Raw genomic sequence first — 17,592 nt, forward strand, 5'->3', positions numbered from 1 at the left:
ATAGAAGATGGAGATTTGAATTGAGTTATATAAGTAACAAATAGAATATGTTATTAGCGAGAGACTATTAAGGGAAGATTGATATTATACATTAAAGTTATGAAAAATTATGAGGTTGAGAGATTAACCTGAGTAAATGAAAGTTATATACTTGAAAAGTATCAGTACTATTCCTTAGTGTGATTCTGAGGACAAAATCCTTTTAAGGGGGAAAGGATGTAACATCCGGGAAATATCCTATAATTATTTGTAGCAATGTATGATTATTATGTGAATATTATATGAATTTTGGTGAATTATCTGATGATTGATAATAATATTTGGATGTTTGTATATAATAAAATGTGAGTATGTTAATTTTAATATGTCCAGAATAAAATATATATAATTAAGGTATTTTTCTGGTAATTTATGGAGTGTTATATGATTTTATAATGATTTATGAATTTATTACTTATTTTCTGAATAATTCTAAAATTATTTTATAAAGCCAGGAATCGTCCAACTTCAACCGTTTTTACGTTTTTACAACCCGAAACTCTTCCGAAAACTCCTTCCTAACCTAATCTAGTAATTCCGGACATTTTCCGTGTTTTGACTTTTTCGATCTGGATTACGGTTTGACCCGTGCGCGGCCCGGCGCAAGATTTTCAATACGACAATCATTTCGGTAAATCAACGAAACCCGTATTTTCAAAAGACGAGATATTATTACATTATTTTCGTATAGAGTGTTTTATAAAAAGCCCGGTTGGGATAATTATCCAAAACTGATATCAAATCGGATCGTTATTGCAGTTACTTAGCGGCTAAGCAACTAATTTAACGATCCAAAACCATCTAGAACGAACCAATATTTCGTAAATATAAATAGCATATTTCTTATTTCATTTTATTCGCATATTCATTTTGCAACCCGTAAAAATATCGTAAATACAGAGAAAAACCTAGAAAACCGATACGTTCCTGAGAATCAAACACACGAACGAAGGCGTTATCGAACTCCGATTCGGGCGTGCAACATATCAAAACGAAGCTCTCAAAATCTTCTTTCTGAATCAATCATCAGTTTTTGCCCAGAAATCATGGTAATTTTCTTATTTATTTAATTATATTCGAATTATTTGATAATTAAAATATGAAAATTTTTTCTTGATGTCGTTGATGTGATTTGATGCTTCCATCGTGTAGATAATATTTTTCTGGTCAATTTGGTATATTATACTTCAAAAATAGAGCTCAGTATCATGTAAAAATTAAGGTTTGATTCTCTGAAAATTCTTTGAATATGTGTTCTTGGTGTTCTTGAAGAGTTCTGTGAATCAAACCCAAATTTGAGGGTGATGCAGACTTCAGAATTTAAAGTGTGAGTAACCAAAATGTTCAAATTTTCATGCTCTATCTATATCTGCCATCAAATCATACCAACGATTAGTAATTTGTAAATTCATAATTTTAGGATTTATGTTCGATTTGGGGGTTTCTTGTTTTTGAATCGTTTGATGATTCGGAGGTATAAATAAGCTTTATTATCGAGTTTGCAATGGAATGGTATATAGAATTAAAGATTATAACCCCTGGAGTAGGGAAGTCGAATTTTTGGTTTTCGTCATTTTTAAGTTTCGATTTTTCGATTATATACGTTGTGGTGGTTGTTTTTATTAACCTGAATAGATTATATGTTTCCTGGGCTTCGATTTCGTATATAAATCATAAGGTTTGGTTAAGAAATTGTGAATTACGTTTTCGGCCAGAACGAGCTCGAAGCTCGCCGGATTTTTGGTCGGAAGTCGATAACGGACTGTTATTCTGGTGGTTCATGGTTGCTGTGGGTTCGTACGATTGTACAGAATGGAAACAAGTTAAAATCGTTGGGGAATCAAGCCGTTAAAGGCTTCGTCGGAGGTTCGCCGGAATCAGGCGGGTCGCCGGATTCTGGGGAAATCTCCGACCTGTTCTTGTGCGATCCGTTTTCTGATCCAAGACTGACCCGCTTTTGATCTTTCTTTCCCCAATTCCAACCCTGAAAAACTGTTTATACGGTTTTTATTTTAAAAATAATTCAAAACTCATTATTTAATTTCTAAAATTCATTTTTAATACTAATATTCAATATATTAATTTCTGAAAATTATTTTTTAATAAGTCTTAATTATTTAATTAATTAATTTTAGTTGATAATTAATTATTTAATTAGTCAATTAATTTACATATTAATTGATTAATTAATTTAATTAGTTATTAATTACTTTTAATTGATTATTTAATTGGATCTAATTATTTATTTTGATTTAAAAATTTTGAAAAATAGTTTCGAGATTTAAAATATTATTTTAAATTATTTTCAAGACTCGATAATTATTATAAAATTATATTAAAGTAAGATTCGGGTATTCGAACCCTATTACTTAATTATTAAATGATTCAGAGACTGTTTTAATTCTGAAAAAATGTTCAAAAATTCATAATAAATCAACCGTTCGTCCGTTTAATGCGAAACGAACGCCTCTAGACTCAGAAAAATATTCTGCTTTTATTAAAAATATTTTTGAGACCTAAATTCCTTTGTATCTAAAGGACGTTTGTTTTATAGATCATTCTGAGTCAATAATTGATTGATAAAAATATTCTTTTAGACCCAATTTAAATTCTGAACATATCGAGACCTATCTTTTGACGATTCAACTTATGTGCTACATGAATTACGTGATTATGTGTTATGTGGATAATATGATTACCTGCCCTATATGTACGTATTATGTGAATAATGAGTCAGCATGTCTTTTAAACGTTATCTGAATGAGATGTGATTCTTATTTATTATTATCGGGCGGGTAGACGATAGGGGTAAGTGTATAAACTAGTCAATTATATATTGTCAGTTCATTGAATAGTATTATTTGTGATAGATGCACATAGTGCGAGACGTTCAAAGCCAGATAGAGATGGTAGAAGTAAATCCTGATTGCGTGTAGTACTGAAATGAGTGGATTCAGAATAAAGATAAACCTAAGAGGGTAAATGATACGAAAGGTCAAGTAGCTTGTCAAGGGTAGTACAGATGCGACAGGACTGAGTGATATGGCAGCTAGTTAAATATCAGAGGGATTCTCAATTAAGGCAAATATTCCTAACCTTTCTCCTTAAATACTGTAAATATTTATTCGCTCCTATTCTAAGTTCAGAATAATTAACTATTTTATATTTCGCTGCAATTACTCTTATTATGCCAGTTCTTTTCATTATTGTTCCTATAATTCGATTGCTCTCTTGAGCGAATACCCATTCGTTCGGGTTATTTGCGAACCCTAATTTGGGATGTTTTGAAATCAAAATGATTTGATATCAAAATACTCTACGGGTTGGACGGTTACTATTAGGTTCAGTGATAAGCTGGATCCTATGGGTCAGGGATGAACCAGACCCTTAGGCCATAGTTGCCTGGGTACCCCATATGTCGGTTGGGTCTATACAGTTGGGTATAGATCCGCACTGTATCCTGACTGATCAGCAGGTTATAGTGCATACGTTAGTTTCTAGTGTCCAGTCTAGTTTATTGTTGATCGCCATTAACGATATTCCTTCCCGAATAGTTCATAATTACAAATTTCAAAAGGATGAAACATTGAAACGATTACTGTCCTTTTTTGGAAAAATGCGATTTATGATTAAAGGCCAATGAGGGCCGATGTTTTGTCCGTTCAACTATTTAAATATATAAAGACATTTTTAAAATCATTCAACAATCGTTTCCAGGAGTTTTCTGATCTGATACCTGGAAACCATTTATGATACTTGCTGGGCATTTTTGGCTCACTCTTGCTTTGTGAACTCTTATTTCTTTCAGTATCAAATGAGGGCAAAGTGAATAGTTTTTAGTAGACAGCAAAAGTGGTGAGATTCTAGCTGAAGAAATTTGGAGATGTTGGAGTGATCAATACAAGGAAATATAGTAGTGAGGTAATGAAATTGTATTGAGACAATGTAAATTTTAGAAAGTTAGATTCTTATTTCATACTATAACCTGTAAGTGATCCTGTACATGAGGGGTTATCTGTATATTATTTTAATATACAGGTTTTTATTATTATTTAAAGTTGTGTAGTGACACCCAATCCTGACCCCGAATTTGGGGGCGTCACAGAAAATATATAATTAATTTTAACAATCATTTGTTCTATATTTTCTAATTTTATTACTATTTCTTGACATTGATAAGACATTAACTGGTCCAAATAAGTCCATATGAATAAGTTGCAAAGGTGCACTTATAAAATTCACAATTTTACTCTTGTGACTTGATTTCTTGATTTTTTTTCTTTTTGACAAGCCTCACAGACCTCATTTGAGCAAACTCCAGATTTCGCATATCTGGAGTTTAGCAACCCAAGCAGTGTTGGGTACTTTCTTCTTGTTAATAGATTTGATAGAAGTAGAATTTGATGATTCAGAAAGAATGGAGTTCATTGATTGATGTGCATTTTCCTTTTTACCTGAGGACTCAATATTGACTTCCTTAAGATCTACTCTCAACTTGTGGAAGCTTGTCATTACTTTCATGTTACAATATATGCAATCAAACTTGTCACAGAATAAGTAGGGATCATTGGCTTTTGCTTCATTATAATTGCATGCTCTCAATCTTGGCACACTAACAGACTTTTTACAAAGGTGAGTTAGATGATTTGTAGAGCCACATTTCTGACACTGTTTCCTAGGAGCATCTACAACAAATGCAAAGTTGTTTCTTTTGTTTATTCCAACCTTTCCATTTCTATTTTTCTTTTTCTTTCCTGCATTCTAAGCTTTAACTTCCTTGATTAGCTTCTTGCGAGTCTGGTCTACGATGGGCTTCTTCTCAGCTTTGAAAGTTGGAGTTGTTTCTGTGCACTTCTTCTCATTGTCCTCATCATTAATTTCTTGCTTTATAATCAACTCCTCTTTACTGAAATTTATTTCACATGCTTTGAACAGTGGTGAATCAACCTTTCTCAGCATAGCTGGGACATCTTCATTTGTTGCTTCCTTTCCCTTATCACCTTTAACTTTCTTGTTGCTGTTGTTATTCGCTAAACACGCGCTTATAATACACGCAAGTATACGAGTTCGCAAGTAGTATAGAATCTTCTCTAGTTCATTCCCACAGAGACTATATTGGTTAACTAATTAATTCACACACTTAAGCAACAATGTACAGTTATTATTCAATGCTAAGACGATAACTAATTGAGGTTGTTTATAACTCAGAACTAAACTAATAATTATAACTACGAGAATAAGATTAATTGAATTAATAAGTATGACAAACATGGGATTCTAACTTCATTAAATACTTCATTCAATAGCCTTATGATCTTAACCTTAGCATGCAATGGTGATGACACTAATCAGATAACACGAAACTAGTAAACGTCAACTTTCGTTGTGCGAGTACCATACTACCAGAAATCCACAAAAGAGATAGAAGCTGAATATACACCATTTATATTGAGACCCTATATGTCTATAGAATTTGACAACATAACGGTTTCAGCACAAGTTATCTATCTTGATTACATAGGGCAAGTAAGATGGTTAAAATTACCTACGAATCATGCATGATAATGCACAAACCTATGCTAGCATGGCAAGTTCTAAATCCTTAAGTTCACTTTTATTTCATTAAGAATTAACATACTATCTTATAAGTTTGCGATGCTCATAAGATGAATACACACAACCAATACTAGGATATCATACAATTACCACATACTAAGGCATCAAACAATTTAACTAAAGAAATCCATAAATAAATCCGCTAGAACCCCATGATAAAGACTAACCCATAATCGGACTCATCATCAACGTGGGTTCCGATGAAAGCATGGTATATAAAATGTAGTATTAATAACAAATAATTAAAACCAAGTACAAACAAGAGTATAGGTTCAACAGAACAAGAAACGAGCATCCAAATTACAACTCAAAACAAAGATTCACAAGAATAAACTAGATCGTCTTCGCCTTTGTTAAATTGTGCTATAGGTCTCTTGTCGTCTTCTCCTTGTGCTTTGGTAAGTCTCCTTCTTAAAAAATGATCTTGAGTTTATCAATATATAGCAGTCCAATCAACTTAGAAGTCCGGAAAATAGAATTGTAAAAGAATCAGGATTTTATTATCCCTACACGGTGCGGCCGCGAGCTTCATCAGCGCGGGCGCGCTGGCTTTCTGTACTTCGGCGCGGCCGTGCGCTTGTTTAGCGCGGGCGCGCTGGGTTTCTGCCAGAAATAACTTCTTTTCTTTTTCTTTATCCTGCAGCTTCGAGCCGGCTTCAACAAGCTTTTATTCCAGCACCACCTAGACACCATATTATCACCAAAATAATGCTAATTCACCTGATTCACAGATTAATGCCTGAAATGCAAAAACACTAGAAAACACGTTAAAACACTTAACAACTTGAGTACAAATGCACCAATCCAAAGCTTATTAGAGTATTATAAAATGTCATAAATTCCACTCAACATACATCCATGCTTGTCCTCAAGCATAAACAGACTCAAAAATAAGATATAAAAGTGCATGAATGCAACTAATATGAATGCAATGATCCCCATATACTAACTCAACCAACCAATAAGCAACACCTCAGCAAATGCAATTATTCACATAGGATAACTGTGCTAGATGCTGACCTAGTAGTCTTTAACATACTAGAAATCCCATGTTTGAATTAGTTGTTTATGTGGAAACTCTTTAACACAGGAAAATTCTAATTTTGAACTTGGTCAAGTTTACTTTGCGTATCTTATTACTAAGTCAGAAACTAGATTCTTGCTTCTTATCTGTCAGATTCTGATTTCAGTAAATCTTAAGAATGAACTAAATGCTGATAAGCCTCACTTATCAAAAGAAAAGAAAAGAAAAGGAAATAAAAGTCATGTACTCCTTTGAGATCTAGAGTAAGTATGTGGAAGGGAAGACCCAAGTGCATTGCTGGTATTAAATCATATGCATTAGAAAAACAAATAAATTTTCTTGGTGACTTTTCACATTCTCTGATTACTGGAGGAATACTATGACAACAACATAAATTCTGATAAGCAGTCGTGACTCACTTACACTGAGAAGCCACTGTAAAAAGGAATTTCAAAAGATGCATAAAATGAGCACAAACAGTTGAGGTGGACTCTTGCATAAATTGTTTTATAGTAGACTTCATGATTGATGACAGATTTTAAGCACTTTTCTTAGTTAAGCCTTATTTCTAAGATGTACTGAAGTTTATCAGACTTTAATCTTAATCTGATATTTTTCTGAATGCACACACTTTCACTCCATATGAATGATGCAAATTACTGTGGTGATTAAGTTGTTTTGATAAACAGTTAAGTGCCATTTGCATAAATCCCGAGGACAAGTTCTGATGGAAGTTCTGATGATTAAACTCTGCAGAAAACAAGTCAGTATTTGTACGAAGAATCATAAAAAAAGATATTCACTTTTTGAGTTCAGAAGTCATATTCTGATGACTGTTAAAATCTGATATAAGTTAAGTTCTGATATTAAATCCTGATGGAATCCTTGATGCTTACGTGGCATTATTCTTTACTTGACTTATTTGTGGTAAAAACTGAAATAGTCATATCAAATCAGAATATATTTGGGTAAGATAAAAACAGTCATAATCATTATGGGTTAGTGGTAAACGTGTTTGTCCTGAAAAACTGCACGTGCACGGTAATTATTGCTTATTTTACGTGCCCATTAACTCCTGCTTTAACTGTTTACTGACTGTTTACATGTTGCCAGGTGTAAAGTGTATCCCATGCTTCAAAAATATAAATATTGAGTGGAGAGAGTATATATATGGGAGTTAAAAGATTTTCTAATCTTTTACTTACTTTTCTATTCTTAATCTCTTTTATTCTCTCTCTCTAATATTCTCTGAAGCATTTTCTTACAGGAATTTTCACAAACACCTTTCGCGCAACATATTTTCTCACTTAATTTCTTACAGAGATGGAACCAAAAGTCTTGATTTTCAATGGAGCTAATTTCGTTCCTAACAACTACTCGTCTATTCTTAACAAGGCTGAAGCTCCATCAGAATTTCACTTTATTCAGGATTTCCTTACTAATTCTGATATTGGGTATGCTTTGACCCAACCTGAAGAATTCTCTGGAACCCAAGTGCTGGAGTTTTGGAGAAGGGGAATCTATGATGATGGTGGTGCTCAAGGGTCCCCAAGTATTATCTTTACAATAGGGGATGATGAGAATGTCGTGACGTTGGCTACAGTTCGTCAAGCACTACAGCTGCCTAAGAACTGCGTTTATACAACTGTTGAGGAGCCAGTTCTTCAAAATATGATGGTCAGTCTAGGGTATGAAAAGACATTGGCAAAGCTGGGTCAATTGAAGAGATCTAACATAAGGAGGGAATGAAGTTTCTTCTTTGACTGCATTACAAAGACCTTCGCCAACAAATGTTCTAATTTCGATGCAATCCCCATACTCATTCAACAAATCAGGTATGCTCTCATTAATCAAACTGATTTTGATTATGCAAGTGCTGTTTTAGGCTTTATTGGGGATAGGATGACAGAAGATAGGAACACTGTTTATTTTGCTAGATTCTGTCAGCTTATTTATAGTTTTTGTTGTGTTGATAAGCCCCAATTAGCTAGTGAATTACTTCCATCATTTAAACTAGCTAAAAGAGCTTTTAATGACTTATTATCTACCGATAATAAGAAGTCTGTGTTGAGACCCCTCCAAATACCTTTATCTGTCAAACACGACTTAATAATCTATGATCCAGTTACATACACTACACTATATCCTGATATCCAACCATCTGAACCTCAACCATCAGCACCTACCACCACTACCCAAACACCTCAAACTTCTCAACCAAAATCTACCATCAGGACATCTGTCAAACCATCACCTCAATCATTACAACTTGAATCATCAGCACATACCATCAGATCTTCATTTTCCTGGCCAAAGAGGACAAAGTCTATTCCTCAACCTCCATAAAAGAGAAGGAAGATGATTCTCAGAGATGAATTTGATAGTGATAAAAATGAAACAGTTGAAGCACAGGTTTGTGCATCAGAACCTGTGATAATTGAAGCTGAGAACTTTACTTCTAAGACAGAAACAACAACTCAAAGTTTTGATACTTTGAAAAGAAAGAAATCTGTAAGTTCTGTTACTGTTGAAACAACTCCTTCATTGGCAAGGAGATTGAAGAAAATGAAGGCTATGAGGTATTTGGCTAAGGCTCCATCAGAAGATACTAAAGAAGCTGAGGAAGGGGATCAGGAATCTCTGATCTCACAAGAACCAATTGTTATTGAAGCCCTTCCTGCTCAGGCCAAAGACACTGCTACTAATACAGTTGTAACCCCTCATGTCTCTCCTATTAAAGCCACAGATGATGCTAAAGAACAAAATGATAATTTTTGAAATAGATATTCATAATTTGAATATACCAAATGTTCTTTATCTAGAAGCTCCATCTACAGAAGCTCAACAATCTCCAACTCATTTTCCAAAAATTTTAAATGCTGAGATACCATATACATCAACCACACCTGCTCTGGAGATAAATTTCGATGTTCAGAATTTAAATGAAGCTGTTCCTGACTCTCCAGTTGCTTCACACACTGTTGTGCTGTCAGAACATATTGAGTCTTCCTCAAGTTCTGAAGACAATGTTTCTGTTGAGACTCCAGTTCTCATTCTGGGAAAGGAAGAATTGGTGAAGAAATTTATTGAAAAGGAAGCACCTATTCCTTGGGAGGATACTCACAAAGGTGTGGAGTGGACCAAGAAGTGGAATGACACTGATTTCATTCCAAGTTCTAACATTTTGACAGAGCATATTGCTAAAGCTGATGAGTTGCTCACAAATGCTGATTTAAAGACACAACTCAAGATCACTGCTCTATCTACCAAACATCTTCAAGGTCTACATTCTTCCACTCATGAAATGGTTGATACACTAAAGGAACATGCTGATAAGCTAGATCTACAGCTTAAGCTTGACAAGAATAGATATATCAGACCTACTCTTGAGAAAATTGAAGCCATTGAGAAGATTCAAGAGAAGCAACAAGCCCAAATTGATGAGGTCCTGACTAACCAAGTTTCTCAGAAAGCTCAATTGGAAGAAATCCAATCTTCAATTGAACTTCTTCTTTCTCTCTTACTTCCTGATGATGCCAAAAAGGGGGAGAAGGTAGTTAAGTCCAAATGCTCACCTACTGAAATACTGAAGAAAAAGGATGATACAGGTGATGACCAGGGAAACTCTGATAAGAGTAGAGGTCAAGGAAAAGTTCAAGGAAAATCTTCTACACAGAACAAGTCAAGTTCTGATGCTGTGAATGCTAAAAGTCTGAAGTCAAGTTCTGATAAACAAAGTCTTATGTCAAGTTCTGATATTTTGATTCAGTCAGGATCTAAAGACTCTCAGAAGTTTTTACAAACTCTGAAGCTAAAGGGGAAGCAGACTACTGTTTATTACAAAAATCCTAAAATTCTGACACTTGATGAGGAGATAACTAGAAGATTATTTCTGAAACAAAATCCAGGAATGGATTTGGAAAATCTCAAGGAGGAAGGAGCTAGATTTGCAGCTGAGAAGACAAATCTTTAGTCTAAAGCTTCTGATGCAAAGAAACCTCCAAGGACTAAGGAAAAAGGCATTGTGATCATGGAAAAGTCAAATTCTGAGATTTCAAAGTCCAAGACTAGATCACAAACTGAGATTGATCCTAAGTCAAAATGAAAAGAAAAGGTTAGTGAACCTTTAAAGATTGAGAAAAGATAAGTTCTTCCATTCCAGTTTATCAAACTATAGTGCATGATGATGATTTGATAGAAGATGAAACTGTTCAAATTCTGAAGAGAAGAAAGATAATTGAAGAATCTAAAACAACCTCTGACTCTGCTCAAGTTGTTCAGAATGAAGAACAACAAGTTACAGAAGAAACACCAAATTTTGATCAAGTCAATTTGGAAAAGATGACAATTGCTGATAAGAAGAAGCTGTTATGGAAGAAAGCTACTCCAGTTGAACCATAATCCAATCTTATAATGAATCAACTCGCAACATTTGGGTTGAGATCCAAGCAACCTAGAGATAAAGCTGGATTAAGTTCTGATGAAGAAAAGATACAAACAATAGTAGAAGTTACTCTAAGAGATCCTTTCATGTTGACAGATAAACCATAAGAACAAATCAAACAAAAGCACCTTGATAAAGTGCCGTCTGCTCAAATCATGATAGAGGCTCATGATAAGGAAAATCTAAAGGAGAAATTGATTTTATTTCTCTATGATGGATTAACTTATAGACTAGCTGATACTGATGTGCTAAAGAAGTCTGTCAGAGAACTTCACCATATTCACTATCTTCTGGAAGTAAAATATGATGCTACATGAAGATGCTAAGAATACATTTTGAAGGCTATAAGAGATCTATTTAGAATCTCTGGTACAAAGACTTCTCAGTATATACCAATGATTACTGAAGATGATGGAAGAGAAATTCCTATGCTGAAGAATTCTGCTAAGGTGGAAGTTATTCTGAAAGGAAAATGCTTATGTTATAATGAAAACTCTTCACAACCTAGGGTTATCAGACTTAGTGATGGACTTGAAAGAACATCAATTCAAGCTCTCAGAACAACCATTTTTCAAATTGGTGATAGTAAAGATGAAGAACTGATGTAGGCCAAAGCACATTTAGTTGAAATTCTGAGGAAAGCTGAAGACAAGCTGGTAAAAGATTTTGTTAAGAATCATTATGGATTCAGATTGATCCAGTGAAGTTGGTAAAGCTATAAGGACTGTAAGTTGTAGTTAATAGTCTTATTAAACTCTTATTGCATTTGAACTTAAATGTTTTTGACATCATCAAAACTATTAACTTGTATATTTTTGCACAATTTACAAGTTGGGGGAGATTGTTAGATATATTTGAGATGTCTTGTCTAATGTGTTTCATGTTTAGTTTTCAGATCTTAACAAACAGGAAATATCAGTACTTACTGGAATTAGTACTTACTGGAATCAGTACTTACTGGAAGTTAGAACTTAAGGATATCAAAACTTAAATTATCAGAAGATAAATATCAGAAGATGGATATCAGAAATTAAGTACGGGAGGACTAACAGTAAATAAAGGAAGATGATTTACAGGAAAGAAGATCGAGACTAATACAAAAGAAGATATGCATGGAAAGAGTTAGAGGACTTAAAGACTTTTATAAGATATCTGATTGATATATTTTAGGAGACATAATTATATTCCATATCAATTAAAAGTTATCTTGTAACGGTGTACTATATAAACACAGACATAGGTTTACACTATATGTGTTATCATTATCGAGAAGATTATACATTGTAACCTAGCAGCTCTCATGATATTTGTTCATCACTGAGAGAGAACAGTTCTATTATAACAAAGTTTATTATATCAAATATATCTGTTTACTGTTACTTGCGTTTGAAATCGATTTGATTGTATTCTACACAGTATTCAACCCCCTTCTACAGTGTTGTATGACCTAACACGCCAACAAGATATACTGATTGTTACAAGATGAGAGAAATGGCCCCATGAAGTTAATTCCCCATACATCGAAGACCTCAACCTCGAGAAGCACATTAAGAGGCATCTCATCCCTCTTATACATATTACCCACACGTTGACATCGATCATATTTCAAAACAAACTGATGAGCATCTTTAAACAACATCAGCCAAAAGAAACCTGCTTGAAAAATACGAGCTGCTGTCTTTTCTCCCCCATAATGTCCTCTATAAGCTGTTGAGTGGCAATCTCGCAAGATCCCCCCCGTTTCGCTGTAAGGAATACATCTCCTGATGATTTGGTCAACTCCTTGGCGAAAGAGAGTCGGCTCATCTCATATATACCACTTCACCTCATGTAGAAACTTCTTCCTTTGAGCATAAGATAAGTTGGAAGGCATGATATTACTCACAGGGTAGTTCACAATGTCTGAAAACCACGGTTCTTCTTATTGCACTCCAAATAATTGCTCGTCGGGAAAAGACTAATTTATCAATGTCTTATCCAATGAAGTAGCATTAGGATTTTCTAAACGCGAGAGATGGTTAGCGACTTGATTTTCAGTTCCCTTTCTGTCCTTGATCTCTAGTTCAAATTCTTGGAGCAAAAGAACCCATCTGATTAATCTAGGTCTCGAGTCCTTTTTTGAGACGAGATATCGAATTGCGGCATGATCAGTGAAAACTGTCACCTTAGTCCCAAGTGGATAAGATCGAAATTTCTCAAAACCATAGACAATAGCCAAAAGATCTTTCTCCGTAGTAGTATAATTCAGTTGGGAACCATTTAGGGTCTTACTAGCATAGTAAACCACATGAAATATGTTGTTCTTCCTTTTCCCGAGAACTGCTCCAACTGCGTAATCACTTGTATCGCACATAATCTCAAAAGGCTCATTCCAATCAGGTGCAGACCGGTGCCGTGATTAAAATCTTCTTCAATGTCTCAAAAGATGCAAGGCACTCGTCATCAAACTTGAAAGGAACATCTTTCTCTAACAGACTGCACAAAGGCTTTGAAATTTTCGAGAAGTGTTTGATGAAACGCCTGTAGAACCCCGCATGACCAAGAAAACTGCGAATTCCCTTTACAGAAATGGGTGGAGGAAAATTTTCAATGACTCCCACCTTGGCCTTATCCACCTCAAGACCCTTACTAGAAACTTTGTGCCCGAGAATTATGCCCTATCGCACCATAAAGTGACATTTTTCCCAATTGAGAGCCAGATTGGTCTCAACACACCTCTTGAGAACATGTCCTAGATTTTGCAAGCATTCATCAAAAGAATCACCAAAGACTGAGAAGTCGTCCATGAACACCTCCACATTCTGGCCAATCATGTCAGAAAAGATGGCCATCATACATCTCTGAAATGTGGCTGACACACCACACAGACAAAAAAAAACTCGTCTGAAGGCAAAAGTACCAAATGGACAAGTGAAGGTAGTTTTCTCCTGATCTTCTGGAGTGATACAATCTGATTGTAACCCGAATAGCCATCCAGAAGACAATAGTACTCATGACCGGCCAACCTATCCAGCATCTGATCAATAAAGGGCAAATGGAAGTGATCCTTCCTAGTGGCTTTGTTTAGCTTCCTGTAGTCCATGCAAACTCTCCACCCCATGACTTTCCTTGTAGGAATAAGCTCATTCTTCTTATTTGCTACCACAGTAATTCTACCTTTCTTTAGCACACATTGAATCGGGCTTACCCATGAACTGTAGGATATATGGTAGATAATCCCTGCATCTAGCCACTTAAGAATTTCTTTCTTCACTACTTCCTTCATGATAGGATTAAATCTTCTTTGCTGCTCGACCGTAGGTTTGCTACATTCCTCTAGCAAAATTTAATGCATACAGTAAGAAAGGCTGATTCCCTTGATATCTGCTATAGTCCATCCGATTGCCGACTTGAACTCTCTCAGAATCCTCAAAAACTTTTCCTCATCAATACCTGAAAGGTCAGATGCAATAATAACAGGAAGAGTAGATGCATCACCTAAAAATGCATACCTCAAATGTTCAGGTAAAGGCTTAAGCTCAAGAGTGAGAGCTTCCTCAATAAAAGGCTTGAGGCGTTTGGGAGCTTTATTCAATTCCTCCATTCCAAGAGATTCAAAAGGCATATCAATTTTCCTTTTCCAGGGAGAAGCATTCAAATATTGCAATTGTTCTTCCCCTTCGTCATCTTCACTATCTGAATTCCTCAACAAGGCTTTTTCTAAGGCATCAGACCTTAGCAATTAATCAAGTTCTGATATGACCACCGAGTCGACCAACTCTACTTTTAAGCACTATTCATTATCAGTAGGGAATTTCATAGCATTGCACACATTAAACGTGACATCCTGATCCAAAACTCGCATGGTGAGCTCACCCTTCTGCACATCTATCAAGGTTCGACCAGTTTCCAGGAAAGATCTTCCCAAGATTATAGGAATCTTCTTATCCTCCTCGAATTCAAGAATTATAAAATCAACAGGAAAGATGAGTTTATCAACCTTGACCAAGACATCCTCCATAATACCTCGCAGATATGTAATATAACGGTCGGCCAATTGCAAGGTCATATAAGTCGGATAGGGATCAGGTAAATCTAACTGCTTGAAAATTGACAAAAGCATCAGATTGATGCTAGCTCCCAAGTCACATAAGCATCTGTCAAAAGACACTTTTCCAATAGTACATGGAATAGTGAAGCTTCCTGGATCTTTAAGCTTCAGAGGTAACTTCTGTTGCAGCACAGCACTGCATTCCCCTGTGAGAGCGACTATCTCTAAATCATCGAGCTTCACCTTCCAAGAGAGAATACCTTTCATAAACTTTGCAAAACTAGGCATCTACTCGAGAGCCTCGATGAAAGGTATGTTGATATGAAGTTTCTGGAACACCTCCAGAAACTTCATAAATTGCTTGTCCTAATTTTTCTTCTGCAGTCGCTTATGAAAAGGCGGTGGAGGATAGATCTGTTTCTCCCCTGTATTACCCTCAGGCGGAGTGTGCTCAATAGTAGTCTTCCTTGGTCCCACTTCTTTGTCCTGCTGTACTACTTCTTTCTCAGCACCCACTACTTCAGTCAACTCTTGAGTTTTTTCGGGATTCGCAACCTTTCCAGACCTTAAAGTGATTGCCTTTACCTGCTCCTTAGCTTCCCTCTTTCCTGGCACTTCAGTGTCACTAGGTAGTATACCGGGCTGACGATTTAGCAAGGCATTGGCAATTTGCCCAATTTGATTTTCTAAGGTCTTGATAGAAACGGCTTGACTCTTGCACATAAGCTTCAACTCCTCTAATTCATATTTTTCATTGGCTTGTTACAGCTGGAGTTGTTGTCTTGGTGCATACTGTGGTTGCTGAAAACCCGGGGGGTTGTACTGTTTAGCTGGATATTGCTGATAAGGCTGTTGAACCGCATTCTGAGCATTACTCCAATTGAAATTAGGATGATTGCGGTTGTTGGGATGATAGGTGGCTGGAACTGGTTGCTGCGATCGCTGAAAGTTGCTCATGAACTGAGCTGATTCACTAGAAATTGCGCACTGATCAGTCTCGTGGGCACCGGCACAAAGCTCATAAACACTTGCGATTTGATTTACTCCATAATTAGCCAAAGTGTCCACCTTCATCGTCAAAGCTTTAAGTTGGGCAGCGACAGCAGTAGCTGTGTCCAACTCCAGAATTCCTGTGACTTTTCCCTGAGTCAGTCTCTGGGAAGGATTCTGGTACTCATTAGCAACCATCAGTTCAATAAGTGCATAAGCTTCATCACAGCTCTTAGCACACAATGTTCCCCCTGATGCTGCATCAAGCATGGGTCTAGAAGTAGCACCCAATCCATTGTAGAAACAATTAATAATCATCCAATCAGGCATGCCATTGTGTGGGCACTTCCTTAGCATCTCCATATATCGATCCCAAGACTCACATAGAGATTCCCCTGTTTGCTGAGTAAACTGGGTAAGAGCATTCCTGATTGCAGCAGTCTTCGCCATGGGGAAGAATTTAGTGAGAAACGTTTGCGCAAGATCCTCCCAAGTGGTGATAGATCCTGCTGGCAGAGAGTGTAACTAGCACTTAGCCTTGTCCCTTAGAAAGAATGGGAACAAGCATAGCTTGATAGCGTCTTCAGTCACATCATTAAATTTGAAAGTGTCACAGATCTCGATGAAATCCCTGATGTGCATGTTGGGGTCTTCAGTAGGAGAACCCCCAAACTAAACTGAGTTCTGTATCATCTGAATCGTGCTCGACTTGATCTCAAAAGTGTTAGCCCTGATGGCCAGTCTGATGATGATTGACTGAATGTTATTAATCATTGGCTGAGAATAGTCCATCAAAGCCTTTGGATTTTCTGCTTGATCTCCCATTGCTACTACACCTGGTTCTTCAACTTTTACTTCTTCTTCTTCTACCTTCTTTTCTTCCTCAAAAACTTCCTTCTGAACTACCACAACTTCTTCCTCGGCTTTATCCAGTGTTCTCTCACGAGTACGCTAACACGTATACATACACCCTCCGAGTCAATGAACTTTAATGACCACTGATGGAAAGCACATAAACTATCAATTAACACTGCAGTCCCCGGCAACGGCGCCAAAAACTTGTTAGTTGCTAAACATGCGCTAATAATACACGCAAGTATACCAGTTCGCAAGTAGTATAGAATCTTTTCTAGTTCATTCCCACAGAGACTGTATTGGTTAACTAATTAATTCACAAACTTAAGCAACAATGTGTGGTTATTATTCAATGCTAAGACGATAACTAATTGAGGTTGTTTATAACTAAGAACTAAACTAATAATTATAACTACAAGAATAAGATTAATTGAATTAATATGTATGACAAATATGGGATTCTAACTTCAGTAAATACTTCATTCAATAGACTTATTAATCTTAACCTTAGCATGTAATGGTGATGACACTAATCAGATAACACGAAACTAGTAAACACCAACTTTCGTTGCGCGAGTACCATACCAGCAGAAA

General features: G+C 35.9%; 1 non-coding gene across 1 annotated transcript; it reads left to right on the forward strand.

Annotated features, from left to right (window-relative positions):
- The first annotated feature begins 16,471 nt into the window (after positions 1-16,471).
- LOC141680485 (small nucleolar RNA R71) lies at positions 16,472-16,578 on the forward strand. The gene has a single exon (XR_012558343.1). It is a non-coding gene; the product is annotated as a small nucleolar RNA R71 (small nucleolar RNA).
- Positions 16,579-17,592: the final 1,014 nt, after the last annotated feature.

Source organism: Apium graveolens, chromosome 1 (genome assembly GCF_009905375.1).
Source record: "Apium graveolens cultivar Ventura chromosome 1, ASM990537v1, whole genome shotgun sequence".
Classification (NCBI taxonomy): Eukaryota; Viridiplantae; Streptophyta; class Magnoliopsida; order Apiales; family Apiaceae; genus Apium; species Apium graveolens.